We start from the raw sequence: 17214 nt of genomic DNA, 5'->3' as shown, positions 1-17214 counted from the left end.
AACAAACAGCAAATATTTAGGAGCCAAGCAAGCTCACTGTACGTAGTAAAGTGGCAGAGCTATACCATCAATTCTTAGAGACACAACTAACACCTTGAATTTAATATGATTTTAAAATGCTCCAAAAAATGTATAAGCAGCTTTTTTGCAAAGTAATTTTTTTTTTGGTTCTTTTTTTTTTTCGGAGCTGGGGACCGAACCCAGGGCCTTGCGCTTCCTAGGCAAGCGCTCTGCCACTGAGCCAAATCCCCAACCCCTTTGCAAAGTAATTTTAAAATGCATTCATGAGGTTGGGCTGAGCGCCCACTGTGGCCACACTACAAAAGCTGGCAGTAAGACTCGATCTGGACTCTCACCTTCTGAAGTGTTTAGATCTGCCTCCTGCCCTGCGAAGACTATATAGCTCATTCAGGGCAAAGTCCACGGTCAAATCCTAGGAAAGAGTTTCCTAAACCAGGATATGCTGCTGGCTGGACACAACCCTCCCCCCTTAGAAACTGCAGTGACTTCCAATGTCAGCTCTACTGCCTTCTGTGGCTGTTTGGTATGGTGATTTCCTTCCGGAGAGCAACTATTCTTTTGTGGCAGTGGTGGTGGTGGTGGTGTGTGGGGACAGAATATGATGGCAGGGACTGCCGGCAGTAGGCTGGGATGGAGACATCTCAGAAGTCCGAGGCAGCTCCTTGTAAAAAAGGGTGGCGTCTGGGACCTGAGAAGCAGGAGACACATCCCTCCAGGGGACCCACCATCTGAAATAAGAGGCTGCCTGCAGTAGGCCGGGATGGAGACATCTCAGTAGCCCGCAGCAGCTCTTTGGTTGTTCCCATTTCTCCTACCCTTAGCCCTGGTCAACGGCTGTATAGATTTCATTTGTGCGTGACTGCCTTTCATTTGGCCTCGGTGTGCATAATTATTCTATTATATCTGACTTTCCTACTTCTTTCTCCTTCTGCTCTAGTGAATTCTATGAAACTAGATGTTCCTTGATGTAATGATTCTTAAACAATTGGAAATTGAGGCATAGAGGCACAGCACAGCCCTAATGGCCCAGGTGCATGCTGTGTGTTCTCATTTTGGAAACAATGTCATAACTACACAATGGTAGTTCCAGATTAATACCTGACTTGCAAAGAAACTTTGAAGAAATTATTAGAAAATGAATTTGAGCCAACATTGGGACCCCAAGAAAGGAAAAAGTTATTGAAGTCAGGAAATAACGTTTTACATAACATTTGAGAATGGTTCCTGGATAAGGAAGTATAGAATATATAAAATTATATACTAGTAAAACTAAGTCAAAATACTGGGACTCTTATGAGAGTCATTGTGTGCAAGGGACAGAAAGCTAGCGGAACCTCCTAGTTAAGGGTTAACTTGATTCTTTCTGGCCACTGCCTGGCAGCTTTGCCCATGTCATTTATCATTAGAGCTTCACAGGAAAGTGCAAGTAGCTGACCTCGGGGCTCTGAGCTCTGAAGTATAATAAGTCAAAAGTTAAAGTTTAAATAATGATAAGTTTGCAATTATTATTATTTTGGCCATAGGCCTGGTAATAGGGGAAGCTTGAAACTTTGGGAAACAATTGTAATTCTTTTTTTTTTTTTTTGTTTGGTTCTTTTTTTCGGAGCTGGGGACCGAACCCAGGGCCTTGCGCTTCCTAGGTAAGCGCTCTACCACTGAGAACAATTGTAATTCTTAATTCTTTGTGGGATGTGGTTATTCTCTTGAATTTGATTTGGCAGTGGTTATACAATGTCTTTTTTCAACCTGCTTTTGGAGTGTCAATAAAAGACAGGGGCAAGAGAAAGGCTAGAGAGCGAGTAAGAGAGCAAGTGTGAGAGCAAATGAGAGAACATGTGTGAACATGTGCAAGCATGTAGAGGTCAGGTGGAGAGGGGGGGTGTGCATGAGATTGTGTGTGTGTGTGTGTGTGTGTGTGTGAGAGAGAGAGAGAGAGAGAGAGAGAGAGAGAGAGAGAGAGGAAAGAGAGTAACTTTAAGCCTTGAAATTGCCTGTCAGTTTGTACCCAAAGAGTAGTCTGTGTATATTTATTATGCCCTGCTTCCAGTTGAGAACTCCAGTCCTGGGCCGAGGCTGGACCCTGGCAGTGGTAGTGGGCTATGTGGAGACCATCTGCCTGCTGTTAACCTCTAAGAACAAATACCACCCGAGAATAAGTACCTTCATAAGAAGCATGGAGATTATACCGGCATCAATCATATCTACAGATTTGACAGTGAATGTAAGTGACGCTATAAAGTCAAGCTGTGAAAAATCTCTACCTACTTCCTGCCCTACTGTGGCCCCTGAAGAGGAGAAGGCTTTGTGCCAAGGAGGTTTCTCCCTGGCCTTAAATCCATCGAGCAGATTTAGCACAGGATGTGACCCACAGATGTGCCTGACCAGGTCCCACTGCGTGATCAGCTCTACTGGAAGGGTTTGTGTGTCAGCTTGACACAAACTAGAGCCATTTGAGAGGCAGGAACCTTAGTTAAGGAGATGCCTCCCTGAGACTCAACTGTAAAAGCATTTTCTTAATTAGTGATCAATGTGGAAGGGCCCAGCCCATTGTGTTTGGTGCCATCCCTGGGCTGATGATCCTGGGTTCTATAAGCAAGCAAGCTGAGCAAGCCATGGGGAATAAGCCAGTAAGCAGCATCCCTTTCTGGCCTGTGCATCAGCTCCTGCCTCCAGGTTTCTGCCCTGTTTGAGTTCCTGTCCTGACTTCCTTTAATGATGAACAGGGATGGGGAAACATGAGTTGAATAAACCCTTTCACCCTCAACTTGCTTTTTAGTCACAGTGTTTCATTGCAACAGTAAAACCCTAAGACAGCAGCCTTGGTCTGACTCTGTCAAGGATGTGCAGGTTTTAAAGAGTGACTGTCAAGTGGAGTGTCTTCTGGGGCTGAGACGGTGGCCGAGTTCCTGCATAAACCTGACTTGGAGCCCGGTTGCCATGCATGTCAGATGGTGGAAGGTGGCTATGTGTTCCTTGCCAGATGGCAGCCACTGACATTTTCTCTTTTCCATCACTGTTGTGAGTTTTCTGGCATCAAGGTGAGAACGGACAAGAGACTCCTGTGTACCTCTGAGACTCCCAAGCCTGCTGACAGGAAGACGAAATACAAACGGTGTCTAAGTTAGGATTTTACTGCTGTGAACAGACACAGTAACCACAGAAACTCTTATGAGGACAACATTTAATTAGGGTTGTACTACAGGTTCAGAGGTTCAATCCATTTTCTTCAAAGTGGGAGCATGGCAGTGTTCAGGCAGGCTTGGTGAGGAGGAGATGAGAGTTCTACATCTTATTTAGAAGACAAACAGAAGACTGGCTTCCAGGGAGCTAGGATGAGGGTCTTAAGGACCACACTCACACTGACACACCCACTCCAAGAAGGCCATACCCACTCCAAGAAGGCCACATCTCCTAATAGTGCCACTCCCTGGGCCAAGCATATGCAAACCTTCATAGTGGCCTGAGTCCTAGAGCCCATTCTATCATGCAACTTTTACAAAGCCAAGTTTTGGCATCCATGTGCCACTCTCTGCCCCTCAGAATGGATGGATTGATTGTACACATCCCATGCTGCTGTAGGTCTCACAGCCCTCTCAAGCCTACCCAGCACTAGGGACATGGAGTGTTGCTGTCTTTTTCTTTTTTAATGAAGGTGTAATAGCAAACACTCCTTCAGGGCTCCCTCCCACCTGTACCTTCAGTAACTACAAGAAGGATCTGGCACTTAAGCTGTATTTCAGGGCACTGGCAGGACAGATTGCTGGTCTGAGGGTTGCATGGCTTCAAGGATGGCAGCCAGGTCCTAGGGTAACCCATCTGGTCTCTCAAATAAAGGTGGATTCTAAGGCAAACAAACAAACAAATAAGAAGGCCCAATGAATTTAAAATTTGAATGATAAAAACAACTCAAGAAGCAGCCTATATATAGAAACGCTTTTACATGTTTCGCTCCATCTGAAACATTTTGTCAGTGTTGAGCCCGGCTGTTTTTGATCTCGGAAAGATAAAGGTGCTACCCAGCATTAACAACTAATCTAATGTAACAATGTAACAGATTCCAATTGTTACAAATAATGTTGTGAGATTGTTACTGGAGCTCCCTCTCCCCCTGGGAGAAATTCAATAGTCGGCAGAGATAAAGGGACGAACTCTATCACTGGTCCTACTGAAGCCTCTGGCTCCTGCTATGGAGGCTCCACTGCACATACCTTAGCTTACACAGGGCAAGCAGTGCTGTCACAACCTTGCCTACAGGACTAGAGTGGTCTTTTAATGCCCACCCCATGGAGATTTTTTGTAGAACTGAATAAATGTTACCAAAACTGAGATTGTAAGTTTCTCGTTAAACAGTTTTATCTTTAGAAATTTGCTATCTATGTTCTTTTTTTCCAGAAAAAGAGGGAGGGGCAAGTAAGGAAGTCAGCAGTGCAACTTCAGTTTTGTTGCCTGAGAGCAGAGGGCATTCCTGACTCTGTCCTCGTTCCTGGTCCCCTGATTGTTCCTAAATTAGTGCTTGTTAGTAAATTCATTTTATTCCTGTGTTGATTTAAACACACACCCATTTCTTCTCATTATCAAGATACTATAGTAACTAAATAAGTGTGCATACACATTATAAAGCTGTCAAGATAAAACAAGCAACATTCACAAAACAGGCAAAGTTAAATTTAGAATCTCTACTTTTTATTGAACTCAAGAGACTCAATGCTTGTAATAAAAAGTAATGGACCAAAGAGATGGCTGGGTCAGTAAAGGCTCCTTTCACCAAGTCTGACAGCATGAGTTCAATGCCTAAAATCTACACAGTGGAAGGAGAGAACTAACTCCCAAAAGTGGTCCTCTGACCTCTACATAGACACATACACACACACACACACACACACACACACACACACACACTCCTGCATGCATGCATGCATGCCTGTTGTCCTGCATAGGGAACCAATGGCTGTACTGGTGATGTTCTTTGCTATAAGCAGTTTGATTTCCAGACCAGGACAAGGGACTGAGGTGCATATTTTATATAACAAAGCAGACCCAGGCTCCAGGTTCTCCCAGCATCCCTCACTCCCTCTCTGGCACACCCTGACCCCAACCCTGAAATTTCCAGATCAGGGGCTGGGCTGCCCTTCCCTCAGAGGTTCTTCCCTATAATCCAGACATTTTATTCTCTTGCTCTCTTCTCTTCTCCCTCTGAGAGTGAGTGAGCATTTTCTTTCTTTCTTCTTTTCCCCACCCCACCCTATGACCACTCCACTGGCCTCACCTGACTAGTCTCAGTCCTTGGGGTTAGTAAACTCACCCTGAGAGCAGCTGCCCAATAAACCTATCTTTAATCTAATCTAACCTGGTTTACATGGGCTCATTTCACCCGTGGCAGAGAAATAACCTCTCAGAATCTTTCTAGTTTCATGAGGTCTCATTAGCCCCTTGTTGGTCTTGTGCCTGTGCTACCAGGGCCCAGAGGACAAGCACAGTATGGCTTCACTCCATGATGTACCCAGGAGAGAAAAGACCAGACAGACAGAAAGTGCCTCAGCCAAGCACCCAGGAGTTGGGATAAGCCACATCTGCCTCCCCTCTGACCCCAGGGAGCTCTCAGCCTTGCTCAGAGAATCCCCACACCTATCTGTATCAGGTCATTTCCTCTGTGATAGCTTGTCCCAGAGGAGGACAGGGGACAGACAGCATGCAGTCCTGTCCTGGGCCAGGGAGGTCCTGGTTCCCACACACTGTGAGTTAGGAATGACCCCCAGGAGGCAGGATCAGTGACTCCAGTCTTATCTCTTACAGAGATAACAAGAGAGAATCCTCTCCCCCTGCCCCACTCAGCCTCTGCCAGGCAAGCCCTTCCTGCTGGGTCTCCTTGGTGGCAGATATGCAGCAGCTCTGTCTGGGGTGACATACCAAGCTCTTCCTTTGATGGGGAGTAAATGGCTCAGCCTGGACCACAAAGGCCTGCTGCAGAGCAAGTAACAGTGAGGTGAGAAGGTTTATCAACAACAGTTCTGACACCCAGGGCCTCTCTTTGAGGCTCCTCAGGCGCCTGGACTTTAAGCAAACACCAGAGGTGGGGCATCCCCTGCTGCTGCTTGTCTCTCTCCTGTCTGGCAGGCAAGCCCTTTCTTTCCCTTCATGTGCAGTTTCCAACCATAAAGTGTAGAATTCCCAAACCTCATCAGGCAGTGGCCATGTGTCTCAGGAGGTTTAGCTCCTGCCTAGCAAGCAAACAGGCCACAGGTGAACCACAGCAAATCAGACCTGTGGGGGCCAAGGTGTCTGGGAACTGCTTTTCGTGACTCCTTGACAATTCAGCCCAGGGGGAACTGGAATTGGCTGGGTTCGTCCTTACATAATAAGTCTGAATTTACTGGATAAATATCTCAGCTCTTGTGTATGCTTTCAAATGAACAGTATGAAATTTTTAGTTAAAAAATCATGTGAAGGGGTTGGGGATTTAGCTCAGTGGTAGAGCGCTTGCTTAGCAAGCACAAGGCCCTGGGTTCAGTCCCCAGCTCCGAAAAAAAATAAAGAAAAAAAAAAATCATGTGAAGAACGGACAATATTTGATACAGTTTTTTTTAAATTTGATAGTATCAGGAAGTTCCCATAGCATTCTGTACAATGGCCATCAATTTTCTTTTTCTTTTTTTTTTTTTATTAACTTGAGTATTTCTTATATACATTTCGAGTGTTATTCCCTGGCCATCAATTTTCTTGTTTGTTTCTTGTTTCTCTGTATAGCCCTGGCTACACACTCTGTAGACCAGGTTGACCTTGAACTCAGAGATCTGCCTGCCTCTGCCTCCCAAGTGCTGGGATTCAGAACTCAGCACAGTGAACTTTAAAAAAAAATCCCCCCCACCCCCACCCCTTGGGGCTGGTGAGATGGCTCAGCGGTTAAAAGCATTGACTGCTCTCCACATGGTGTCTCACGGTGATCTATAAAGGGATCTTCTGCCCTCTTCTGGCCTACAGGTGTATATACAACACAGCACCCATGTGTAGATGAACAAATAAAATAATAGTAAAAAAATATTAAAATTTTCCTTTGCATTTCTCGCAAAGAAATACAATTACTTTCTTAGCACATAGATGATCTTTTTTAAATGCACCATTCTGCTCATGTGGAAGCCTGTATGTATTTGAAACAATTAAATGTTCTTGCTTTGTATATGCAATTGAACTGTGTTCTTTACCAACAATAAATATTACCTTTAAAAATGCCTTTTTGTGGGGCTGGGGATTTAGCTCAGTGGTAGAGTGCTTACCTAGGAAGCGCAAGGCCCTGGGTTCGGTCCCCAGCTCCGAAAAAAAGAACCAAAAAAAAATGCCTTTTTGTGTCTCTGTGAAATCCTGAGACATCCCCCCCAATCTTCTCTGTGGTTTTTGTCCACTGGTGTTTGCCTGTCTGGTCCTGGAAGCTCATAGAACCCTTCACTGGGAGGCCACAGACTGGGGAAACTCACCATTTCCTTCTTGGTTTAACAGCCTCTTTGGTGAAGCTTACATTCAAATGAGAAATAAATCAAGTTAGTGCCAAACATTATTTCAACTTCAGAGGAAACAAGATTTTTTAGAACTGAGTTTCTACATAAAGTCACAGAAGATCTTACCACACCTGTTGCCAAGTGTCCTCCTTTATGATAATGATAGGGCTCGGTCCTATCTCAGCAGATAGAATATCTGAGGAGCAGAAGCCCCAGGGCACCCACTCCAGTGATTCAGGCTGCAGCATCTCAGCTCAGGCAAAAGGGACTGTGCACAGATGAGCTGCGGGCTCAGCATACAGTCTGCATAATCTTTTTCTCAATGATCTACTTGCCAAAGGGCTTACCCACTCAAGGTTCAGCTTCCTCACCTGTGACATCAGGGAAGCACATGTCTCCCCAGAGAGTGCTGTGCACAGCAGAGGGCAGAAACACCATGTGTGGGAGCAGAGAAGCGCCCCAGGACACAGAGCCTGCAGGGTCTCCCCCTTGCCTTCCCGGTCAGCATGCAGGACATTTAGAAGCAGTCCTCAGCTGCTGTGTCCCATCGACCAGACCGCTCTCCAGCCGAACCCTTTCTACCTCCCAGCCCAAGAACTATACAGTAGGGAATCTCCACTCCTATCTCTTGCCAAAGCAAGAAAGAGATTTTGGTTCCTGCTGAGATTTCAACCTTTTCAATTTCTTGTTTTCTAGGGTGGTTGTCTTAGTCCCTAATGGTTTACTTCAGGGATTGACCACCTGACCTGTAGCTGGTCCTTTGCTACTTTGTAGGTTCTTTTTTTTTTTTTCTTCCACCTTTCAACTCCTTAACTCTAGACAGAAGAAGAGAATATGATAAAAGGGAAAAGGAGGTGTGTTATTGTTGTTGTTAAATATCAGCCGGTCCAGATAAAGCACACCAAACCAACACCAACATGGTTCCATGTGGACAGATTTAATAGGAGAATGAAACAAGGGGAAGGGGAGAGAGAAAGAAGAGAAAAGAGAAAAGAGAAGAGAGAGAGAGAGAGAGAGAGAGAGAGAGAGAGAGAGCAGAATATGTCTGCCTTTTATTTGGAATGTGATGTAACTACTCCCAGGTGGAGGTGCCAATTGAGCCGAAAGGTTTTCTGGGAATGTCTGGCCATTACCCTGGCAACAGTGACCAAATGGTGTTGCTGTTGGAGGTAAGGGCAATTCCTGATACCAACAGTTATCCTTAGTCCACGTCCTGCAGATTGAGGCACTGAGTTCTTTGGGACCAGTTTGATATTCACCATCAGGATATTCCATTTCTTCTCTCTTCTTTGTGCACTGCTACTTAACCAACTGTGAGCGACAGCAACCGACAACCAGCAGCCTTTGGCTTGCTAGCATTCACATACCCTCTGAAGAGTTCCCAGAGTTCCAGACGTCAAACACTCATGAAACGATCTGCAGCTGGCAAAGTCACATCCCTGCTAGAGCACTAAACAAATCACAGGCAGCTGCCACAGACAAGCCGCTAAAACAAAATACATTCCCATTTCTGTGTTTTTAGAAGAAACCACCCCGCTGTCTTTGTCACTGTAATTAGCACTGGGAAGCCAGGCAGGCAGCCTGCCTCTCCCTGGTTCAGGCACCAGCAGTACTAGGACTAGCCAGTACTTGTCCTCAAGAAGGAAGAATAATGGTTCATGAGTGCCAACAGCTAACCAAGGGCTGGAGGTGAGAGCCACCACCAGAGTCCTTGCTTAGCAAATGCCAGTTCCTGAGTCCCATCTCCAAAAGAACAAGGAAAAATCCAATTAACCATTGCAGTGCTGGTGTGCAGCATGGTGACAGCATATGAATTTAGAATGTTCTAGACAAACATGGGGGGGGGCGTCTAACAAACAAAACAAAAAACATGTGCTCGTGTGGAAATCTGAACACAAGATGGGGCCAGGCTGAGCTGCTACAATTTCAGTTTTCTCTTTACATATTTTTTTATTTATGTGCACATGTGTGTCTGTGTGTGCATGCCATTTATGTGCAGATGGGCAAGAAGTCCAGAAGAGGGAGCTACAGGCAGTTGTTAGCCAGAAGACATGCATGCTGGGAACAGAACTCTGGTTCTCTGCTAGAGTGGCAGCACTCTGAACCCCTGAGCCACCTCCTAGGACTCAGTTTTCCCTTTAATCAGCACATCTGGCAACAATAAAAACCAAACTAACCATTGAATAAACGAATAAATAACTGTGGGTAGACCAGCCCCTGCCCCTAGGGGTACCTGCTTCCAAGCAGTTCTCTCTGCTTGTGCTATATACCCAGGGTTGTGTTCAACCATCCCAGGCATGCTTTGTGTGGGGGTTGGGGGTGGGGTGTGTGTGTCCTTTTGGTGGGCATTGCTCTTGTGGTGTCTGTGCAGAAGGGGGCTACCTAACTCCCTCGGTGGTTTGGGAGGCTTCTCGCAGAGGTTGCAGATTAGAGATTTCAGAAGCACTGAATCTGTCCTTTACATTAAAAGGTGATGTTGTAAGACTCGAGAAAAGCCCTCTGAGCCCTACATTCGGGACGTCCCACTCACAGAGACACAGAGATGGAGATCAATGCAATAAGCAAGAGGTTTATTGATCCAGTGCACTGGGGTCATTCTGCAATCGGGGCAGAGGTGACCATGAAGAACAAAGGCCCACACTCTTTTACTTTTTCAGGGTATAGGCTTTAGGTTACAGCATGAGTTGGTTATTTCTCATTGGTGGGGCCTATTATCTTTTAAATTCATTGGTGGCTGCCTATTGTCCTTTGAATTCATTGGAGGCCCTTGGTGGGGAGGGTCCCACTCTTACTGTGGTTGGGACACTTCCTGAATAGGGTGTTTACTCAGCAAATTCTTGTGAAACTCCCCGGCCTCAAGCTTATCAGGAAGTCCCAGTCACCTGATATTTTCTGAGATAGATTTGTCTGCTTGGTTCCCATATTCCACAATGTTGCCCCTATCCACAATGCCCTTCAAATCCCTCAGCAGCTTCAGTGGCAGAGGAGGAGGAGGAAGGGGAGGGGGAGGAGGAGGAGGAGGAGAAGAGGAGGAGAAAGAAGCAGTATTCAGAATTAATAATAAATGTATTAATGAGTAATAATAAAAACAACAACAACATTAATAATTTGAGTCCAGCAAGAGAGACAGGTAGCAAGCAGACAAACTCGCTTTTGTTTGTTTCTTTCTTTTACACATACGCCGAACGTAACAGCTATGGCACAGGTCTCTGGTGTGTCCAAAATTCTGGCCCTTAGGAATCTTCCTCAACCATTCTTCTACCCTTTAATTTTTAAAATTAAAGGAAAACATGTGTGGGCAGCTTGCTTGCATGAATGTTTGTGTGCCACAGGTGTGCCTGGTCCCTGTGGAGATCAGAAGAGAGAGCCTGGTGTCTTAGGGTTTTACCGCTGTGAACAGGCACTGTGACCAAGGCAACTCTTATAAAGGACAACATTTATTTGGGGCTGGCTTACAGGTTCAGAGGTTCAGTCCATTATCATCAAGGTGGGAGCATGGCAACATCCAGGTTGGCATGGTGCAGGAGGAAATGAGGGTTCTATATCTTCATCTGAAGGCTGCTAGCAGAAGACTGGCTTCTAGGCAGCTAGGATAGTGTTGAGAGCTTTTGGTGCTGCTTCTAGGCATCTGGCATTTGTCACTGGACTCAGACAAGGAAGTAGTAGTATAAGAATATCAGGGGGTTGGGGATTTAGCTCAGTGGTAGAGCGCTTGCCTAGGAAGCGCAAGGCCCTGGGTTCGGTTCCCAGCTCCGAAAAATAGAACCAAAAAAAAAAAAAAAAAAGAATATCAGAAACAGTGAACGGGGCTTTGTTTACTGCTTTACTTGATTACTATCTTGTGTGATCTCTTCGTTTACCTCTTCATTTGATTACTTTGTCTTTGATCTAAGAACTGACCATGTTTTTTGGCTGTACCTGGAATGATATAAAAGCAGCCTGGAGAGAAATAAAGCGGCTTCAGCCTCAGCACTGGCTGGAGTCATGTTATAATTCTGTCTAAATGTTTTTCTTTTTCAATCCTCACTCCCTCTCTTGAGACCCTGTTGGCTGACTGAGCTGGCTAAGTCAGACAAGGCTGTTAAAGCCCACGCCCACAGTGACACACCTACTTCAACAAGGTCACACGCCAAATAGTGGGCCAATCAGAGACCATTGTGAGCCCCCAAGTGGGTGCTGAGCCTCAAACCCTGGTCCTCTGGGAGGACAGCCAGTGCCCCTAGCTGTTGAGGTATCACTCCAGTCCATTCTCTTCCTTATTCTCTAGGACAGGGACTGTTAATCAAACCCAGAGCTCTACAATACAGCCAATCTCATGAGCCAGCTTGCTCTGGGATCCTATTTCTACCTTCTGAGCAAGAATTTATAGGTGCATTGGGCAACAGGCCAATCTGCTATCATGTGTATGAGAATACAAACTCCATTCCTCTTGTTTACATAACAAGTGTTTTGTTTTAAAGATTTATTTATGTATTATATATAAGCACACTGTCGCTGTCTTCAGACACACCAGATCTCATTACAGATGGTTGTAAGCCACCATGTGGTTGCTGGATATTGAACTCAGGAAGAGCAGTCAGTGCTCTTAACCACTGAGCCATCTCTCCAACCCGGCAAGTGCTTTTAATCTCTGAGCTGTCATTACACACCAGGGTTGGCTGAATGCTGTCTTAACTAAGCACCTATCAACTTCTCCAGAACCAACCTAAGTCCAGGTGTTAAAGACCCTATTGGGCTCCCGTCAGGCTAGAACATATCACTTTCCCGAGGGAGCCAATAGGGAGGCAGCACTCAGGCCTGGAGTGCCTCTGAGCCAATCCCATCCCCTGCAGTCTCCCTGTGAGCAGGAGGGGAGCATCCCTGACAAACTGTAGCCTCATTCTCACCAGCTAGTCTACACTGCTCTGCACTCACAGCAGGTAGCAGTCAGGCCTGGGTAGAAGCAGGTAGCCTGTCCTCAGTGATCCTGGCCACCGGAAGAAGCCAGTAGAAGTTCCCTACGGTAAAACCCCACCTCAACTGCCCGCTCCACAAATGGATAAGCAGCTGTGCAGCTGATGTGAAGAGACTCTGGGTGGACGGGCAACGTGCCCATAGGGTTTGCTTTTTCACATACGTCATCACTGGGGACGTTAGCCAAGGTCTTCCTGGGCTAGGGTTCCGGATGCGCGCATAGCTAGCCTTCGGGATCTAGGACGCAAATGAATAAGGCCGGCAGTTGAGGGGTCACATAGGGTAGGGAAGAAAACAAGAAGAGACAGGTTCCTGCAACCCAATCACGATGGTGACAACAGGTAGCAGTGAGTTCGAAGCTTCGGGCCAATGGTTTAATTTTGAAAGGGCACTCTTCTACTGACAGTGACCTGGGAAATCGATCAAATGATCTTTCTAGACTTGAGACATATCAGAGATCTTTATCAAATCTGTCGGTGTGGTGCATCATGAAAACGGGAGAGAAAGCGGGGTGCAGTTTGGACATGCTCAACCGTCTCCCTCAAGACATAGGGGACACACACAAAGTATGACTTTACTCGTTGAATAGATTTGGGTTTTTGGAGACCTCTGTGGATGAGGATAGACATCATCAGGTCTCATCACAAGCATCAGATTCTGCGCGCCCCACCCCCCAAATGCTCAAGGAATGATTGTGACTGCAGTAATGGCTGCTCTCTCCTGGGCCTAATCTGAGTCAAAGAACTCAGGAGGGGGCTGGAGAGATGGCTCAGTGGTTAAGAGCACTGACTGCTCTTCCAGAGGTCCTGAGTTCAATTCCCAGCAACCACATGGTAGCTCACAACCATCTGTAATGAGATCTGATGCCCTCTTCTGGTGTGTCTGAAGACAGCTACAGTGTACTCATAAACATAAAAATTAATAAAAAAAAAATTTAAAAAAAAGAACTCAGGAGAACTGGGGAGAAGGCTCAGTCAGTGGGAAAGGGTTTACCACACAAATGTGAGTCCTCAGAACCCACAGAGAAAGGAGACCATGGTAGATTTGGTTACTGGGTAATTAGTGGGAAGGAAGTGTTTTTAACTTTTTTATAATTTTGTATATGAGTTATTCATCTATATCATTCCCCCTTCAACCTCTAACTTCTCTCAAGTATCGCTCTCCATCCCAACTGAACCCAGGCCTGGAAGGCAGGGACTCAGCCTGCCAGCATCTTGTTGTGGTAAAAATAAAAAAGGCACACACGTGGAGTCCGGTTCCCACGTGTACCGCTCTGCACTTTCTCTCCCGGGCTCCCTCTGATGGTACGAGAGCCGTTCCAAGGTGGTACCCTGCCACACCACCCCATCCTCACTCACAGTCCCCTTGTCAGGTTGCCACCACACCAGGCATACACATCCCAATTCCATGGCGGCCCATGCACCCAGCCACCACACACACTCTTGAACTCAATTAAGTCGCCACATGAAAGAACACATCACACAATATCCTCTGATCCAATTGATAAGATATAATTTGCCATCCAGACAACACAAAATCCTGTACATGCCCATCCCTTAAAAATAGTCACAACAACCTGTAACTATGCACAGAGAAGAATCTTAACACCTGCCACCATGTTCTCCCCGCTTTTCTTCTTCGCTTCCTCTCCCTGCTTCTCCCTCCCTTCTAAAACCTCTGTTCCTGCCTCCCTTCCTTCTTGCCCAATGACAGGCCTCGTTTTATCTTGTCTGCCCTCACCTGCATAATGACATCAACCTACAGCATCTCTCTGGCCTACCAGCCTCGTCTAATCTGAACACTTATCAAAAACCAGTGTCAACAGAGTCTGAGGGCTAGCAAATACACACACACACACACACACACACACACACAAACACACAAACACATATACACATATATGCATTTGTCCTTACATAGAAACAATATACACATATATACAGAAACATGCATATGCATGTACACATGCACACATGCACACAAACACACACAAAGTACACACACATTTACACAAATATACACACATAAACATACACACATATACACTTATGTACACACACATACATGTGGACACACAAACATGCACATATATACACGTATACACACACATGTGCACAAGCTCACACACATATACTTGTATGCACATATACATACACACATATGTACATATGTACATAGGCATGCATACATACACATACATACATATATGCATATGCATGTACATATACACACACCTGCTCATACATAGAAACAACACAAATATATATATATATGTATTCACACATACACACATACACACATTCCTATACACAGATGTACCTATATACATATGTGCAATACCTATAGACACACAGATGCACACACACACACACACACACACACACACACACAAATAGAATAAGGACTAATCTGAGGGAAAGGTGTCTTATTGTTCTCCTTTAAGTCACTTCTTTGCCCTGAGTGAGTCACACACAATACTCACAGCTAAATGAGAGTCACTGAAGCGCTTTCCTGTATCAGACTCTAAAACAACGCAACCATTCTCCTTCAGCTCTTAGCTGTCCACAAAAATCGGACGTGTTGACTGCAGAGAAAGGAATTTTCTGTTTGTCCTAGAGCCCTGCACTTCACAGCCTACTGACCTGCCACTGAGTCTCAAATAGGACGTCTTTCCCTCAGAGGACCCTGGGAAGCCCAGGGCAGGGAGGCTGTTCTCTCCTCTCCTACATACAGTACAGCAGTAGCTGACTGAAGAAGGTGGGGGTGTCGAGGAGGGGATGTCATTCCACAATTACCAACACATTAGCCCTGGGGTAGAGAAATCCAAGAAACACTGTACCGTTTAAGTACAGCTTCGTTTCTGGGTAATTCTCCATTATTCTTTGTATCCGGTAAGCGAGAACTGAGGACCCCAAAACTCTGTCTTCATGGAGCTAAGCCATGGCCACGTTTTCACGTAACATCGGGGAGTGTCGTGATGGCTAAAGAAACTCCATTTGATGCTAGACATCCATCTTGGTTCTCAGTAGCTGTTTGTCTCGACCCCCAGTCCCTGGAAGGTAAGTTCCCAGTAACCCCGACTCAGTGACCCCCACCCAAAAATATACAGCCATGACTAGTTATCATATGACTAACTGCTTTTTTTTTTTTTTTTTGGCCTTGCAAGTCGCAGATGCCCAAAAATTGTTTTGAAATGTCTCAACCACTTAATTTGGCAGAACAGAGCAGTTAAAGCTTGCTTGGGTAGATATTGAAGGTCTTCGTGTGACTTTCCCCTTTAAAAGTCTTTCCTCATACCCGTCTGTTGTGGCAATCTCAAATTTGGCTCAGAGACTGTCCTGTTAGCAGCTAATCAATAAACCTTTTAATTATAATTGGATTGAGTCTATGGACTTTTCCCAGGGGACACAAACCCCATAACAATATCACTGGTTGAGCTATTTTTAATACAGCCAGACCTTCATTTTCCCTGATTTCATTAACTCCAGGTGAATTAATAGTCCACACAGAATCTCGCTGCTTTTCCTACAATATGCCTTACTTTACCTGGTGACAAAGGGTCCATATACCCCTCTAGAGGTGGCTGGGGTTAGAATAAGTCAGGTGATGACTGAGGTTCGAGCCCCCACTGCCTGAGGCTGCGAAAGAGCCGATCAACAGCGCACTCCAGTGGCTGAGGGTTATCTATGCACCCTGTTCGTCCATGGGGCCCCACAGGGTGAAAGCGCCTACTGTTTGACCCGGTCAAGTAAGGCCAGAACTTCATCGTGAGCTCTACACACTCTGTTCATCGACCCCCCAACTCCCCCATCTCCCTCCTTCTCTCCCCTCCCCCGCTCCTTCCCACTTCCTCCCCTTCACCACCTCTTATTCCCCTCCTTAGGGCAAAACCAAAACAGAACTCAAATCAATGTGCATTCAGAACTCCTAAGCTACATCAACAACTGCCAGCTTGCCACGTGACTGTAGCACCGGAAATGCGGCAGGGTCGTTTATAGGGAACGGAAGTCGATTTGAGTTCGAGGTTCCCGGTAGGTAGATCTGGTGAACAAGTAAGTAAAGGTTTCCTCTGGTATCACACGGTAGCAGCAGGACAGGTGGAGAGAGGCATGCTGAGAAAAGATCAGTGAGAGTGGAGGCAGAGGACGAGGAAGGACCGGTTCACACTCTACAACACAGGCGTTCGGGACTAACCACTGCCACAGGAGCTGGGGAGGGGGGAGGGGGGTTTGGGAGGGGAGTATAAAAGGTTTCGATTCCACAGTTCAGAAGTGTGAAGTTCATCCTCCCTCCGTGTCTATTTTCTGGTGTGCCGGGGAGTAAACTCAGGTCCTAATGAGCACTAAGCAGGAGTTATATCAGCAATCCACTATAACCAACCCACTAAAACCAGCTCACTAAAACCAACCCATTCTAACCACGCCCCTAAAACCAGCCCAATAAAAGATTTTCCAAAATATTCTTCACTTGTGTGTGCCCTCCGAGACATTTTGGAATCTTTCATTTGAATTTAAAGTAGTGTTTTCATGTCTCTGGCAGTGGGTGCAGAGCACTGGGCTGAAAGAGACACTCACCACCAATAGCTTTGTGCTCACTTATTAATTAAGAAACGCCCTGAGTGAAGAATGAGGGGGCTGGAGACACGGCTCACTGGTTAAGAGCATTGACTGCTCTTCCAAGGGTCCTGAGTTCAGTTCCCAGCAACCACATGGTGGCTCACTACCATCTGTAAATCTGACGCCCTCTTCTG

Source organism: Rattus norvegicus, chromosome 9 (genome assembly GCF_036323735.1).
Source record: "Rattus norvegicus strain BN/NHsdMcwi chromosome 9, GRCr8, whole genome shotgun sequence".
NCBI lineage: Eukaryota > Metazoa > Chordata > Mammalia > Rodentia > Muridae > Rattus > Rattus norvegicus.
The sequence above is the reverse complement of the archived record's forward strand: the minus strand, read 5'-3'. Positions refer to the sequence as shown.